Source organism: Suricata suricatta, chromosome 13 (assembly GCF_006229205.1).
Source record: "Suricata suricatta isolate VVHF042 chromosome 13, meerkat_22Aug2017_6uvM2_HiC, whole genome shotgun sequence".
Lineage (NCBI taxonomy): Eukaryota > Metazoa > Chordata > Mammalia > Carnivora > Herpestidae > Suricata > Suricata suricatta.
Genome location: NC_043712.1, coordinates 70349015 through 70365979, shown reverse-complemented (window position 1 = coordinate 70365979; position 16965 = coordinate 70349015). Strand labels below are relative to the sequence as shown.

Below are 16965 nucleotides of genomic sequence, written 5' to 3'. Positions count from 1 at the left end.
CCATTTCATTAGCTTTATTTGGGAGTTAACTCCTTGTTGATAAGGAAATTCAATGAAAGAGAATATCTCTGTTGCCTGGACAGTTAAAATTCTTTCAGGTGAATTTGGTAAGAAGGGGCTGCCCTATGAGTTTCAAAATGGATACTGCAGAGAGAAACGGTACAAGGATACAGAATTAAGTGATAACAACAAGCATTAATATTCATGAACAGCTCTCCAAAGAACCTTAAAGAAAGGGAAGACAGTCAAAGCTAATGGATTATTTTCATAAATCTTTACCTCCATAAACAGTTGTAGAGAATTAATCTGCTATCAGTACAATCCTAAGATTCTAATCACACAATCTTCCTCAAATGTCATGGCTGAGAATAGGAATAAACCATAACTTCTTGCTTGAATACATGTTGGTTAATTCACATCTTAGTTGGACTGCGTGAAATCTGATAGGTTGCGAGATAGCAGATGTGTGTACTGAAAAATCAAAAGACAGAAATCAGCTACTACTCACTGTAGACTGACTTCCCCAGCCCTCCTCCCAAGGCTTCAGAACTTTGACAGGGATGTTACTTCATTATTAGAAAATGGATCCAAAAACACGAGAACTTAAGAAAAAACAACACAATGACAACGGACCACATGAAAATGTTTATCCAGGGTTCTTGCCATGGCTTGCTGTATGTGAAGTGATCAGCTTAAGAGGAACCACAAAGGAAGACACAGTGGGGACAAGGCCAATGGCATTGAAAAGGACAGTCTAGGGAGGAGTTCTGTCCCTTTCTCTTTCTTCCTTCCTCTTCCTCCCTCTCTCCTCCTCCCCTTGCAGAAGGCAGTTGCTTTTGGTATTTGTCTTCAGGTAGACTTAAGGATGTGTCCAAGCTGTCTTGTCTCATCTAGACTGGTTCATGGATTTCCATTCATGACATCCTCTTTATTTTAAGCAATGAAATATTCCAGCTTAATTCCACGGTGATCTACTCTCAAAAAGGCCTGGAGAACTGCAAAGATAAGACAGAAATCGCTGCTGTCAACATTGTTGAGGGAAAACCCACTTTCTGTTGACCAGTCACATTTTCCATTGATGACCACAGATGCGCATACAAAGTTATTTTTCCTTTGCTTTCTGTATTGGCTTTCTACTTATCTTTGTGGCTGCTCAAATATTTTGGTGTCTATGGCATGGAATGGAGCCCTCTTGCCTTTACCATTTCCTTGGGTGAATACTTTTAGGTCTATGACTCTAAATATCTATCTCTATTCTAATAACTTTCAAATATGGATCTCGAAACCAGACTTCCCTCCTAACTCCAGCATGCTAGATCTAGGTGCTGCTGGACATCTTCTTTTAAGTATTTGATAGGCAAATGTAATTTAACATATTAAAAAAATCTCCTAATAAACAACCTGTCCCCACCCAAACACAGGCACACACTCATGCATGCACATATACAGACATGTATGTGCACAATTACTGGTGTCTCTTCCAGGCCGTCCTGTATCTGTAAAGGCTCCCTTTCACCCTCACCCACTCAGTTCAAGTATCTCGGAGTCCCTTCTTATTTTTCTTCTTAATTCACCCAAATTGATGCCATCAATGTTCCAGGAAATTCGATCTCAAAAATATAACTGGAATCCATCTTCTTCTCCACATTTTTACTATTCACATCTTAGTCTAAGTCTCTAAACCATCATTTCCAATAAAGTATTCCACTAACTTCCTAACTGTTTTTTTTACTCCTCTTGCTGTCTGCAGTCGATTTCCCCATCCAGGAGCCAAAGTGGTCTGTTTAAGAAGGTGAATCTGAGCATGCCACTCCTCTGTGTAAAATCATCCAATATCCTCTTGCCACAGAGAGAATAAAATCTTACTGCTTAAGCCCTTCATGATTTGGCCCAAACTATCACCCCCACTTCGCACAGCTCCTCCCTCGCGGCTGCTCATTATGCCCGGATCCTTCTTCCAGCACCTCAGGCACCTTGTGTTCCTGCCTTCAATCTTCTGCGTCTGCCGTCCCCTTTGCCTAGAATATTTTCCCTCCAAATCCCTTTATGGATAGATTCTTCCTGTAATTCCCTTGTCATATCATCAGATGACCTTTTGCAATGACCTATCACCCCACCCTCTTTTCTTTTCTTCAGAGCACTTCTCACTAGGTGAGACTGGTTATGGACTATCTCTCCTGGTAGCATGCAAGCTTTGGTAGAATGGGGACCTTGCCTGTTTCCTCTGTTGAGTCTCCAACACCTAGAATATGTGTGGTGCAAACTGCTTCCTCGGTACATATTTGTTTAATATAAGCTTTTTAACTAGAAGCACCTAGAAGCCCTTAGACGTTTGATGTGTGATTGTTAGAGGAATGAATATGCAATGATGAATGACGTTTGCTGGTGCTGTTCTTAGAAAGAATTCTCCTCAGTGCCTCCAACCTCACCCTACTCTATTTGGATGAATCCATCTGACCTGGTTTTTTTTGTTGTTGTTGTTGTTATTGTTGCTGTTGTTTGTTTGTTTTTAACCAATGTATGTGTTATGATCTAGCCAGATTCCGAAGCCATAAATGGGTGTTTTCTTGAAAAAATATTTTTTATGTTTTTTATTTATTTTTGAGAGACAGAGAGAGACAGATCATGAGCAGGGGAGGGTCAGAGAGAGAGGGAGACACAGAATCTGAAGCAAGCTCCAGGCTCTGAGCTGTCAGCACAGAGCCCAACGCGAGGCTGGAACCCATGAACTGTGAGATCACGACCTGAGCCAAAGCCGGACACTGAACTGACTGAGCCACCCAGGTGCCCCAAAATGGGTGTTTTCTTAATCATATATTTGCTCAAACATATCTCATTGGACCTTGGTACTCTTACTTTATTGCAGAGAATTATTATTGAAACATCAAATGTTCTTTCTAAATTTTCTCCTTGGTCTAGGATTCCATGAGTCTCTCTTCCATATATACATGGAATATATAAATTATATATATATACACACACACACACATATATATATACATATATATGTGTGTGTGTGTATATATATATATATATATATATATATAATCTAAATGTGCAGCAATTACCAGCAGCATCTGTGTAAACTCTCTTCTATATTCAATGAAGTCAAAGGCTAAAGGGGTATCTGACTTGACTCTCTTGCAAGATTTCTGCAGCCATGGAGAAACAAAGTAGTTTTCATGACCAAATTCTTTGCTATTTCTCTTAAATTGTGAAAAGGCTTTCCATACTTATTAATATTGGCCTTTAAGCATTTTGTCATTGCAAAAAGGAATTTAGTTTTATTTCTTTTTAAATTCTTGATGATAAGCCATTGAGAAATTGTGATTCTATTTTGTAAATATTCACATTTGGAAATTTGATACAAATTAAGTTCAGAGTAGTAAGACGCTTCAAGTCACCTTCCATGGTCAAACTCAAAGTTTGGTCTCATGTGTTGCTAGTCTTCAAAAGATGATCTTCGAAACTGTAAATTAATTGGTTTATCCTGCACAATGAAAAGTGATAGACAAATATGTGACAGATTGGAAAGTACTACAGAATGTTTATTTGCTTCTATTATTGACAATTTTAATGAATATATATATTTTTTTAAATCAAGAATTTATACCTATTTAAAAAAATAGGAATGGAAGGGTGCCTGAGTGGCTCAGTCAGTTAAGCCTCCAACTTCGGCTCAGGTCATGATCTCACATTCGTGGGTTCAAGCCCCATGTCAGACTCTGTGCTGACAGCTCAGAGCCTGGAGCCTGCTTCCGATTCTGTGTCTCCCTGTCTCTCTGACCTTCTCCGCTCATGCTCTGTCTCTCTCTATCTCAAAAATAAATAAAAACATTAAAAAAATAGTAATGGGAAGAGTCATAAATGTCCTTTAGATAGATAGTCACACTTACATATGCACACACATTATTTACATGTATGTGCATATGTGTATATAAAACATTATTTAGAATCATTTTATGGGTTTTTCCCTCCAATGTTGTAAGTCATTGCCAGAAATCTTCAAGACTGTTAAATTGAGCATCTCTTTGACTTTTTCATGTAAGAGTAATGATACTAGATATGAGTTCAAATTTTTACAATACAGTATAGAAATGGTTATGGTTATTGAGCATTTTGTGGGGAGGAGTGTTGTGCTCTGCTCTGAAGTAGCACAAAATATTGGAGAGAAGTATAAATTGATATTAGAACCCATGATATCATAAGAAGCAGATAGAACAGGGAATCTAAATGTTCTGAGTTCTAGTACTGTCTGTACTACTACTAGCCATATGTGTAAATAAATAATCTACAGTCTTCTATAGGTAAGTTAGTAGATAAGCCACAAGGTTCCCAACTTGTTCTTCAGGAAAGTCTTCTGAAAGATATTAATGTGCATTTCACTACAAAAAATGTCTATAACCAAAAAGTCAAGAAAATGCTTATAATTGTGTAGTCTTAGAAATTCACTAAGTGTATCATCATATTACAGGCACTGAGAAGTAACATAAGAGCAACCAAGTTGACTTTTTATAAACTTAGAATTTCTCAAGTATTTTTGCTCACAGAACTTTAGTTTTAAACCATTTAATTTTTTTTTCTCAGAACACCTATCAAATCTTGTAAACAATGTGATCTGCTATAACCTGAATTAGGCAGTGTTGTCAGCCTACAAGACTCCCGAGGGTTTCTTCACACCCTAAGAGTCCATGATTTTTCAGGTCATAAATATAAACGCTCAGAATAAAACAAAAGATTGAACTTACAGATTTTTTTTGTTCTGAAATCCTAATTTTTTTCTCATCATGTAATACAATCAGCTAATAAAATGTAGATCTTTCTCTCATTGTGACCTCAACCAAAAGCCTAAAGACCTAGAAGTCACATTTATTTAAGGTTTATTTAAAGAAAAAATATTTTAATGTTTATTTTCGAGAGAGAGAGAGAGAGAAAGACAGCATAAATGGAGTGGGGGGGGCAGAGACAGGGAGACACAGAATCTGAAGCAGGCTCTAGGCTTTGAGCTGTCAGTACAGAGCCTGATGCAGGGCTTGAACCTGTGAACCACGAGATCACGATGTGAGCTGAAGTCACATGGTCAACTGACTGAGCCACCTAGGCACCCATAGTTAAGGTTTATTTTGAAGTCTGATTATATCAAGGGTGACTGGGTGCCTCAATTTGTTGAGCATCGGGACTCTTAATTTCAGCTCAGGTCATGGTCCTGGGATTGTGGAGTTGAGCCCTGCCTTTGGGTCTGCACTGACCATGGAGCCTGCCTGGGATCCTCTCTCTCTTTCTCTCTGTCTCCCTCTGCCTTTCTCCCTGCTTGTATTCTTTCTCTCTCTAAAATAAAAATAAAATTATAGTTATATCAAACATGCAGAAAGATAGCAGTAAGTGACAAGTCTGAAAATATGTCACTATTTTTACTGACTATGTGGTGTATTATAAGTTCCCTTTGATAAGTAAGATACTAGTGAACCATCTGTATGTTCCTGGTGGTAGACCAGGCACTAGAAATGTGGATAGGAGTAAGGTATGGTCCGTGTATCCAGTGGTAAATATTGTGATAGACAAATGTGCAGGACGTTTGTTAGGAGGGCCCCAAACCCATTATGAGTTTACAAAGGCTGGAAAGAGAAAACAGAAGAGAAATAGAATACAACAAGAAACAAAGTAACCTAAGGAAAAGCCCTAACAGACACTGGAGAGAAATTGTTGACGCAAGAAGGCCATGGGCCCAGAAGATATGGAACATGGCTGCTCTGGAAAGAGAAGTCAGAAAAGCACATCACAGTAGTTAATGGATCCAATTTCAAGGACCTTTATCAGAGGATCCTACATATTGAGAGACAAGGGGTCCTTGAAGCTTACTAACCAGTCATTGTACGGATATTTACACTAAGGTCCAAAGTCACAAACCTGATTTGTGGCAGAAACAAGACCTGAATCTAAGACATCTTACTTTGAGCAAATCTTTTTCCATGGTGAAATTAGTTGGAGATCCTGTGGCTTTTACGTTTATTACTATTGTACCTGATTTGAGATAAGTAGGCCATTGTTTGTGGCTATAAAATGTTTCAGTGGTGTTTAAGTTAGCGTGATTCAAGTTACAACCTATTAAACAGCAACTTAACAAATGTCCATATCAGAAGAACAGGAGTTCCATTTGGATACAGAGACAACAGCAAGTAATTCAAGGCACAAAAGGAAGAAACAAGTGACCTGGTCTCTGGGAGTGTATAAGGGTGGTAGGTGGAAAGGAAGGAAGACCTCCAAAGTCATCCAATATTTCATTGTCAAGTGATCAGAACAATGTTGATGGCCTGGCCGGCTGCAGATGGCCTGTGGGAATGGGGAAGCCATGATGCTGTGAGGGGGAGGAAAAAGTTGACCGGAGGGATTCTCTGAAGGGAATCATACACATGCATGATGAGTCAGGGAAAATGAATTTAAAGAGCATGGTGAAGATGAGTGAAGGACATTTAGCTTGTTATAGGGATGGAGGTCAGGAACAAGCTTTAGACTTCATGATACATACAAACTGCTCTGAATAGTCATGGGATTTTTAAGCCTAGAAGGAATATGGGGAGATGATCAAGTATTTTTTTCCGCCTCCAAAAAAATTCCCTTCAGGCTTTACCAATGGATACATACAAGGTTTACGGTTTTGTTAGGTTTTTAATAACCCCACTTGATAAAATATTTGTGTATCTAATAATCATCTTGTTTATAATTGTTCCACATGTCTAATTCTAGACCCTCTTTTCTTTGTTTCATTTCCTTTTATATAGTTGAAAATTGATCATCGGGAAGCCCCATTTCTCTCCCTAAAGGTGGCTGGGAAAGAACTCCTTTTTAACCTTTTTTTTTTTTTTCTCAAATCTAAACTTTATGGCTCCATAAAGTTTTCCTTGTGGAAATTATATACCAACTTCTGTGTTATTTTGATGGTCTAACTTCAATTTCTCTCCATTCTATTTTAACTGAAGAGGCAAATAACTAGATATCGTTCTCTTGTTGAAAAAAAATCATTCAAATAATGAATGTGTCGTTTGTATTTCCTATGAGTTGTGGCCTTATTTATGTAAATAGAATCCTTTTGAACTTCTTAAAAGAGTACTATACATTTATCTTAGGTCAGTTTGATATTCAATAGATACAATCTCCCATGAATCTCCTTCCTCCCAATTAAACAAAAATGCTTCTTTCTTCCTTTGCCAGACACAGGCAGATACTTTGGAGACTATGTAAATAACTCCTTGAAATATATTTTCAAACTCCTCCCCCAGCACTGTTATTTTTTTTTTCAATTTAAAGACTCATTCCAGCACCGCAATTTCTTGGGACAAAGAAACACATTTCCCAGGTAAAACAGAAATGATAAATAGACAAGTTTCCTGCAGCTTACAAAGCCTGCTACTTAATATTATTTTTCTGAATCTACTGTAAAGAAATTGATCTATTGATAATTTTAACAGGTGTCTGAGAAAATAAAAACAGTGTATCAAATTCCTGTCACCACAATATTCTTCTCTTTGGTATCTCTCATCATAGAGACATTACAGATATTTGCAAAGGGAAATGAGAAGGTGTAAGTTACTTTATTTATAGGCAATTCAAATTCTCCCTGCAAAGAATTTATATTGTCACATAAAAAAGCTAAAATATTGGCATTCTCACTTCCAATCCCACACTTCCTTTCAAGTTACTGTCCCTAAAATCCTCATGTCCTCCCCAAACTCCTCCAAATGCTTCTTTCAATCCTTCCAACATATCTTTGTAAGCCCAGCTCTTTTCTGTCTGCGTAAAAGTAAAGAGTCTGTCCTTATTTCCTGGACTTTCAGTAATTTGCACTTTGACCTTGTTAAGAGTTTCCAAATATTTAGCTTTTGAAAAATATAAATAATGTAACTCCTTATTTGTTGATTCCAGTCTGCTAAAAAGATACCATGTGATATGCCTAAAAACTGTTGCTTATTTCTAAAACAGGAGCAGAATAAGTCATAAATACTGGTGTAAAATGATGGGGCAGAAAGACAGCTAGTTGACTTGTGATGATCTGAGGGAGCTAGACTCAAATGATTTACTATTCATGGAGTTGATGAACTTTATTACATTACTGGTGTCATGTAGTAGAGAGTCCTTTTCTTTTTTTAAATTTCTTTTAATGTTTTTTATTTATTTTTGATAGACAGAGAGACAGCAGGAGCAGGGGAGGGTCAGAGAGAGAGGGAGATACAGAATCGGAAGCAGGCTCCAGGCTCTGAGCTAGCTGTCAGCACAGAGCCCGATGCGAGGCTTGAACGCACGAACCGGGAGATCATGACCTGAGCTGAAGCTGGACACTGAACCGATTGAGCCACTCAGGCGCCCCCAAGAGTCCTTTTCATCTGGGCTATTAATTTGGTGGGTTTATAGCAGTTTTTACTAGTGTGTGTCTCAGGGCCAGATTCGGCAGTATCACCTAAGCTTTTTCAAATCACAAATTTCTATGTTCACCTGATTCTGATTGCATCAGGGATTCCCAGGGGCCTTGGGATTTGCATTTTAAACAGGCAGTTCTGGTTATTTTTCTCACATTTAAATGCTTGAGAGTCACTGGTTTATGACAAGATGTATATTCTAACCCAGATCTCCTTGTTGAACTTGCCAGTCTGCTTATAGAACTAGCTATTCGTTCTTTCTTTTGAATGTTCTAGTATTTTGTATTTTTTGGATGCTCTACCCAATAAATCTGTGTCTTCTTTACCTTGCCTTGACAGCCAAGAGCCTAGACGCGCCTGAGACTCTGTCCACTCCCTGTTGTCCATACCCAATTCATCAATAAGTGTTTCTATGTCCAGCTGAAGATCCTTATGTCTACCCCCTCTTCTCCACCCTCTCCTTCCCTCAGTGTGCCAAGTTGCAGAGACTTTTTGTATGTAAAGCGATATGACCAAGTAGAGTGAGTATCTCAGGTCCCTTATTGAGCCCCCAAGTGTCACTGTAAGGGGGAACAGTGGAAGCGGTCTGCCACATATGCAGCAAGAAGGCTTTCATCCGGTGCTATCATCTGTAGAAAGTTGAAAAACAGTGCTAAAACTATTGATCTGCTCTAATTATTATGATTGAACAATGTTCGTAATAAAATCCTCCTCATCACTGAATTTTCCCACCAATCTTAGCATTCTGTTGCCCACCTATACTTTGTATAGATTTTTATTATCTTCATGCATGCCATTTTGTGTTATAATTGTCTGTTTACACATTTTCCCTTTCCCTAAACTCTGAGCTCTTTGTGTATTTTCTATCTTCCAGCAACTAACAAAACACTCTCCATGCATTATAGATGCTTAATAAATGCAAATCTCACATACTGGAATAAATGGATTATTACTACATTACATACAAGGCATGGATCAAACTGGAGACTAGGTATGCATATCTGCATACTGATTCCCACAGAAATCTCTGTAAATTGTGATACAATAATAAGTGACTATGGAAAACAAGGAGATGTCATTAGTGGATTATGTAATTTAAAGAATAATTGAATGAAGAGGTCAAACAGGTGTGACTATTGAATAAGCCACTCCGCTAACGCTGGCTGGAGAATATATCAAATACATTAATAACATATAGCCACACAGCCCCCTATCAATGGGTAAATGTGAATATCCGATTCAAGATGAGTAAACACACACGCAAATTACTAATATTTAAGGAAAATGAACATTGTTTTATAGAAGCACCAAACAATAGAAGTGTTAATGATCTATACAGTGAAGATAGTATACAAAATGTAAAATAAATATAACTAATATACTTGGATGAAAAAGAAAGGATATTTCATTCTGAAAGAAAGAACCGTTTTTCTATTAAAAAGGGGCAATTAAAATCTAAAGAGCATCATCACGGGTATAAAGAAAAAGTCAGTTGCTGCATTCAGTAGCGGAATGGACACAGCAAAAGAGTAAATTGCTGAACAGAAATGTTGAGCCGGAGAATTGTCTCAGCAGTTAGCATTAAATGTTAAAAGAAGAAGGGCGCCTGGGTGGCTCAGTCTGTTAAGCCGCCGACTTCGGCTCAGGTCAGATCTCAAGTTTGTGGGTTCAAGCCCCGCGTCAGGCTCTGTGCTGACAGCTAGCTCAGAGCCTGGAGCCTGCTTCCGGTTCTGTGTCTCCTTCTCTCTCTGCCCCTCCCCCTCTCATGCTCTGTCTCTCTCTGTATCAAAAATAAATAAAACATTAAAAAAATTAAAAAAACATTAAAAGAAGACTTTGAAAAGTGGCTAAAAAGCATATAAAATAGATCTAGAAATTAGAATATATTTTTTAATAAGAAAGCACAATAAAATCTGTCCACCACGGAAATTAAAGACCAGATTTCCAACTAACAACTAGGCCTGAAAGTACGATACATAAAAATGTGTTGGAGCAAAGTGTTATTCAAGAAAATTCTTTTATTGGAAATCATGAAATTATTGTTAGAAAATGAGAAATCTTGGAGAAAATATTTAATCATTCTACTCAAGAAATTAGGGGGAAATAAACCTAAAGCACTAGAAAACAATTGTTAAATTAGAATAAGAAGCTAGTGAAACTTAACCAAACAATTTGATAAACATTTAACATTTAAGAGCTGAATGCTATCTTAAAAGATGAATAAAATATAAGAAGCATTAACGAGTATGGTGAAAAAACAACAACAAAAAATCACCAGGAGATACAAAAACAGTATTGAGAAATTAAAAAAAGCACAATTATACCCATGAAAGATATAAAATTTAAAAAAGTATTACATATACTTTTGCATAAAAACTTATGAAAAATTGGATGACATGGATAAAGTATTAGGAAGTTATTAAATAACAGAATTAGGGGACCTGGGTGGCTCAGTTGGTTAAGCATCCAGCTTTGGCTCAAGTCATGATCTCACAGTTCATGGGTTTGAGCCCCATGTCGGTCTCTGTGCTGACAGCTCAGAGCCTGGAGCCTGCTTCAGATTCTGTGTCTCCCTCTCTGACCCTCCCCCTCTCGTGCTATCTTTCTCTGTCTCTCGAAAATAAATAAAAAGACATTAAACAAAATTTCAATAACAAAATTAGTTTCCACACTAAGTAGAAGCCCTGCATGCCTACAGAGAACAACTATAGCATAAACTGAAAATGTAGAAATGATTTCTAGGGAGGCACCAGGCCCAGATGATTTTACTAAAAAGTCTTCTACCTTTTTAAGAAATAGATAATTTTCATATTCATAAATTTTTCTGGGGCAGAGAAAGCTTGGAAGCCTTTTCCAAATCCTTCTGCCACCCTAGCATAATCCTACTACACTAACTGTACCAGAATTTTACATATAATGTAATCATAGACCAACATTACTTAAAAATAGAAGTCAACTTCCTGAATATAATATGAGTAAGTAGAAACCAACAACGTGTTAACTGAATGATACCTTTCTAGGCCAGGAATGCAAAGATGAATCCATAGCATAAAAATCATACCATAAAAATTAGTTACTGTGTTAACAAATCAAATTAGGAAAAAATTATGTGACTGCTTCCACAAATGAAAAAGCAGCTGATGAATTTCAATTCCCAATCTCCACATTGAAAAAAAAAGTTTATTTATTTTTGAGAGAGAGAGACAGAGAGAGAGTAAGTGGGAGAGGGGCAGAGAGAGAGGGAGACAGAGGATCGGAAACAGGCTCCAGGCTCTGAGCTGTCAGCACAGAGCCTGATGCAGGGCGAAATCACAAACTGTGAGATCAGGACCTGAGTCGAAGTCAGACACTTAACTGATTGATCTACACAGGGGCCCCCCAATCTTCACTTTTTAATTGAAATTTGAAAATTTAACCCATAAGCGTGCATTGCATTTACCATTAATACATTCTAGCCTTAGATGATATTCCTAACTCCACTGTTCCCTCTATATTTACTAACTGACAGCATTCTTTTCTATTTTATGTATTTATGCATTTTGATATGTCATGTTTATCATTCAATTAGAAATATTTTTAAATTTTACAAATTTCTGTAACACCTGGATGTGATTTTAACTTCCACATATTGGAGCCTTTCGAGGTAACTTATACTTAAAAAATTTTTTTTAATTGTTTTTAGTTATTTTTACAAGAGAGAGAGACAGCATGAGCAGGGGAGGGTCAGAGAGAGAGGGAGACACAGAATCCAAAGACAGGCTCCAGGCACTGAGCTGTCAGCACAGAGCCCGATGCGGGGCTCAAATCCATGAACTGTGAGATTATGACCTGAGCCGAAGCCAGATGTTCAACCGACTGATCCACCCAGGCGCCCCAATTTATACACTTTTTGAAATTCTTTTAGTTCCAAATTAATTCTGTTATTGCCCAGTAATTTACTCTGTGAGGCTTTAATATTGGGGAATTTACAGAATCTTGTTGGTGGTTGAGCATATGCTTCATTTGTACTTAAAAAGAATGAATATTCTTCAGTTTCTAGGAGTCTTGTTTCAGAAATTAGTCAAGGTGCCTGATTACTTTGGTCAAAGTTTTCATGTGTTTTCTGGTTATTTTGTCTCATTTTGTCAGTACTGAGAAGAGTTGCTAACATCTCCAACTGTAATTGTGAGTTTTCTATTTTTTCCTTTAGTGTGTCAGTTTTTGCCTAATATTTTATGAAGTTCTGTTATTAAACACATATGGAGTTATTATATTAACTCACAAATTCTTTTATTATAATAACATATCCTTCTGTATCTTCGGTTTACTCTTTGTCTTGAAGTCTTCTGTATCTGTTTTTTTATTGAAATATTTTTTTAGTGTTTATTTTTGAGAGAGAGGGAGAGAGACAGAATGTGAGTGGAGGACGGGCAGGGAGAGTGGGAGACACAGAATCTGAAGCAGGCTCCAGGCTCCGAGCTGTCAGCACACAGCCTGATGCAGGGCTCGAACTTGGGAACAGAGAAATTATGACCTGAGCTAAAGTCAGAAGCTTAACTGACTGAGCCACCTGAAGTCTCCTGTATCTGATATTAATATTGCCACCCCAGCCTGCTTATGCTTACTCTTAGCAGGGTATATTTCTTCCATCTGTTTACTTCCCATTCATTTCTGTTTTCATGTATATAGTGTGTCTCTCATAGGTAGTATAAAGTTGGGTCATATTTATTTCATCTATTCTGACTTTTTAATTTGAATATGTAGATAATGTATATTTGATGTAATTATTGAGATGGGTGAATCCTGATGTATCATTTTGTTATTTGTTTCCTATTTGCTCCACTTGTTTTTTGATTTTTTTTTCATTTTGCCTTCTGCTCTCAGTACTTTCTAAGAATTATAATATGCATTCTTAACTTATCAAAATTGATTTAGAGTTAATGTTGCAATTTTTTCATTTAAAATATAATTGGAGCCCCTGGCTAAGTCAGCTGAGTGTCTGACTCTTGATTTTGGCTCAGGTCATGTTCCTAGGGTTGTGCTATTGAGCCCTGCCTTGAGCTCTGTGCTGAGCTTGGAGCGTGGCTACGATTCTCTGTCTCTCTGCCTTTCTCCCCCACTCACACACTCTCTCTTTAAAATTAAAAAATAAAATAAAAGGGAGCAGATTATAATTCCCCCAGCAGGAGGGGCTATTTTATTTATAAGTAAAAAAATAAAAATAAAATATAAGAAACATTTTATATTGTAGTCCCATTTTACTTTTCTTTCTTCTTGCTATTGCCATCATATGTTGCTTAAAATATTAATAGAATAAAAAATACAGCCTTTTATATCTATCTATATGTTTCTTCCTCTAGACCCTTGTTTTCATCTGGCATTATTTTTCTTTAACTTCCTATGGCTTTTTAAAAAAATTTTAAATTTAGTTTTGAGAGAGAGAGAGAGAACGCAAGAGAGAGGACCAGTGGTGGAGGGGCAGAGAAAGAGGAGATAGAGAATTCGAAGCAGGCTCCAGACAACTGTCAGTACAGAGCCTGACCCGGGGCTCAAGGCCACGAACCGTGAGATCCTGAGCTGAGCTGAAGTTGGACACCTAACCAAAAGTCAGGGAGAAGAGATTTGCTGCATATAACACTCTTCTGTCCTGGACACAGCCCTGACTTCCTCTGATAAAATTTTCCTTCCCTTTCTCAGAGACCTTCATTCAACAATGAATACTTGGGTTGCTAATCCAAACTGATGTTGCTCTTTCCCAGACAAGGGCCTGTCCTGTGTATATCCCTTTTGTCAAGTGGTATGACTTATGACATACTCCAAGGTGACCCATTATGTCCATCTACACAAAGAGCCCATGGCAGCTATTTTCCCTGAGGGGGAAAAAATGAGATATATTTGGGACACCTGACTTCCACAGCATAAAGGCATTCTTTTTGAATGCATAAGTGTCTACTTTGATTTAAGATCATTTTAAGAGAGTATGGGGATATAAAGGAGGGAGGGAGACTCTTGGATCTCTGGAGGGAAGGTGAATACCATGGGAGGAAAAAAAAGGAGTCTCAGATAGAAGTTCTCCTTATTCACTTAATACGTTTTTTTAATACTCATTTTAAACATTAGTAAGTAGACTGTCAGATATGAAGCAGAAGTCTTTTATAACGTGGCGATATTCCATGTTAATAGGAAAAAACTCACGTGAGTACTCTGAGCCTTCATTTATTTCACCTGGACAAATTTCAGAGCCTTTTCCCTCTCTCTTTTTAATACTCAGCCGAAATAGGAGAGCTATTGATTGCAAAATGTAAAATGATTCTGATTAACTTTACAGTACCGTAGCTGCAGGTTATTTAAAAACATTTAACCTTAGGAACCCATAGTTCAAGTCTCTCTCTGCACCAACCAATTTTCATTTTGTCACTCGCTCATCAATAATCTCTCTAATTTCTTTAACTTGCTCTTCTAAGCTGGTGATGTATTTAGTTACTGTCACTGACAAGCATGGTCTAAATCATGACACAAGTAAGCAGAGTGGCTTAGGAGGTAGCTTGTTGGCTTTGACACAATAGACAGAAGGCTGGTCCAACTTCTTCTTCTTAGCAAAAAAGGATGACCGAAATTCTTTCATATGCCTTTCAATTAAGTTTATTTTATGATTCTTGACATTTTGCTTTTCCCAGATTAATCAGCAAAGGACTCAAGAATAAAATGAGTTCTAAGTGTTAGGTTTAATTCTCTGCACCTCACTTCTCTCCTGGATTTTGTTTCCTCCATATCTGGCAGGCTTGGCAGACTTGAACTTCAAGTTTTGTCTTCATTGAGCTAATGAGATTGCCTGAAAATACTCTCCATGTCTTATCAACTACCCCTTGCCTTCCTAACCAGCCCATGTCCTCATGCTAGGGCTCTACAAATGTCCTAGGAAACATCAGAAGGCAGAAACTTGAGTTAGCTTCAATTATTTTTTCTTCTCTCTACAACCCGGGCCCATCAATTTTTTCTGTCACAGTAGCTCTTTGATGCCTACAAAAAGATGTTTTGTATTTTATGGGACTTCAAACTTTTTTTTCTTCAGGAACATTGGTATTCTGTAAGCTATAGAATCAACAAACAGAAATTTTCTGGTCAATCTTTTTTTTATTATTAAAAATTTTTTATGTTATTTATTTATTTATGTTTTTTATGTATTTTTGAGAGACAGAGAGAGACCGCGCGAGCAGGGGCAGGTCAGAGAGAGAGGGAGATACAGATCTGAAGCAGGCTCCAGGCTCTGAGCTGTCAGCACAGAGCCCTATGCAGGGCTCAAACCCACGAATTGTGAGATCATGACCTGAGCCGAAGCCGGATACTTAATCGAGTGAGCCACCCAGGTGCCCCTCTGGCCAACCTTTTTAACATATGATTTATTATCCAAGATTGTTTGATAATATTTATTTCCATTTTGGTATTTTAGATATGGTTGTAATTTTGTCCACCTAGATTGTTTGAAAAAGGAAACCAGAATTTTAGAATTTGTTTAAAAAAATTTTTTTAATGTTTATTTATCTTTCAAAGTGGGAGTGAAGGAGGGGCAGGCAGAGAGGGGACAGAGTCTGAAGCAGATTCCAGGCCCCGAGCTGTCAGTACTGAGCCTGACGCAGGGCTCAAACTCATGAACCACAAGAACAGGACCTGAGCCTAAGTTGGACATCTAACCAACTGAGCCACCCAGGCACCCTATAGAATTTGGGGCATTTTTTGGGATGAAATCCTCCATCTTTGTTTTCAGGCCAAAGGGGGGTATTTTGGAATTAAAAAATAAAGTATGTTGATTCATTATGTTGTTTGTGTGGTGTGTTCCATTGTTTATAAATATGATGAGTGTAAATGTATGCATACATATAAAAATTTGAGATATCAATCCAGAATTGATTTTCTCCAAATAAAGATAACATTGGAGCAGCTAGTATTCTCTAAACAAAAGAAATAATAAGCTTGGTTTTAATTTTTAATTTATTTTCATATAATTTTATGCCTTTTTAATGTTTGGTTGTTCTGTCATTAAATTCTCAGTTTTTACAGATTAGCAGTATATTCTCTGTAGTACATACATTTTATAGCTTTTCTGTAGCTACTCATTAACATTCATAACACTTATAATTAGGAAGGTGTTAGGAGGCTTTTTCAATAAGAAAGAGACCAGATTGAAAAATGTGTGGGAATAAGGAGGGAGATACTGACAATTGGGTGAAATGAATCACGTATCAAGGAGAGCAAAACTGTTTTTCCAAAATAAGAAATGATCAGAAAAGACCATGGGTTTGCAAGGTATGAAATTAATATTGCTAAAAGAAATTCTGTGTTCTCCAAGTTTAAAAATGTCTGAGAAAACAGGTGTTGTTGATAAAAGCACTGTAAAGGTCATTTTGTGTGGGTTAACTGGCTTCTTAGCTACTGACACGATTGTTTAAAAGGATTCTAAAAGTCATATAAGAGCATGTTGTATAAAAGAAAGTAAGTTTTTTTAAAGTTGTCTTTATTTTGAGAGAGAATCCCATGTAGACTCCATACTCAGCGTGGAGCCCACAGAGCCCGAGGT

The 16965-nt window shown here is 37.4% G+C and overlaps 1 long non-coding RNA gene across 1 annotated transcript in view; it reads right to left on the bottom strand.

The window, feature by feature from the left end:
- Positions 1-630: 630 nt before the first annotated feature.
- The window catches only part of LOC115276824, a 31059-nt gene continuing 14724 nt past the window's right edge, over positions 631-16965 (bottom strand). The window contains exon 2 of the long non-coding RNA XR_003902105.1: positions 631-995. This is a non-coding gene — a long non-coding RNA (uncharacterized LOC115276824). The remainder of the gene's footprint in view (positions 996-16965) is intronic.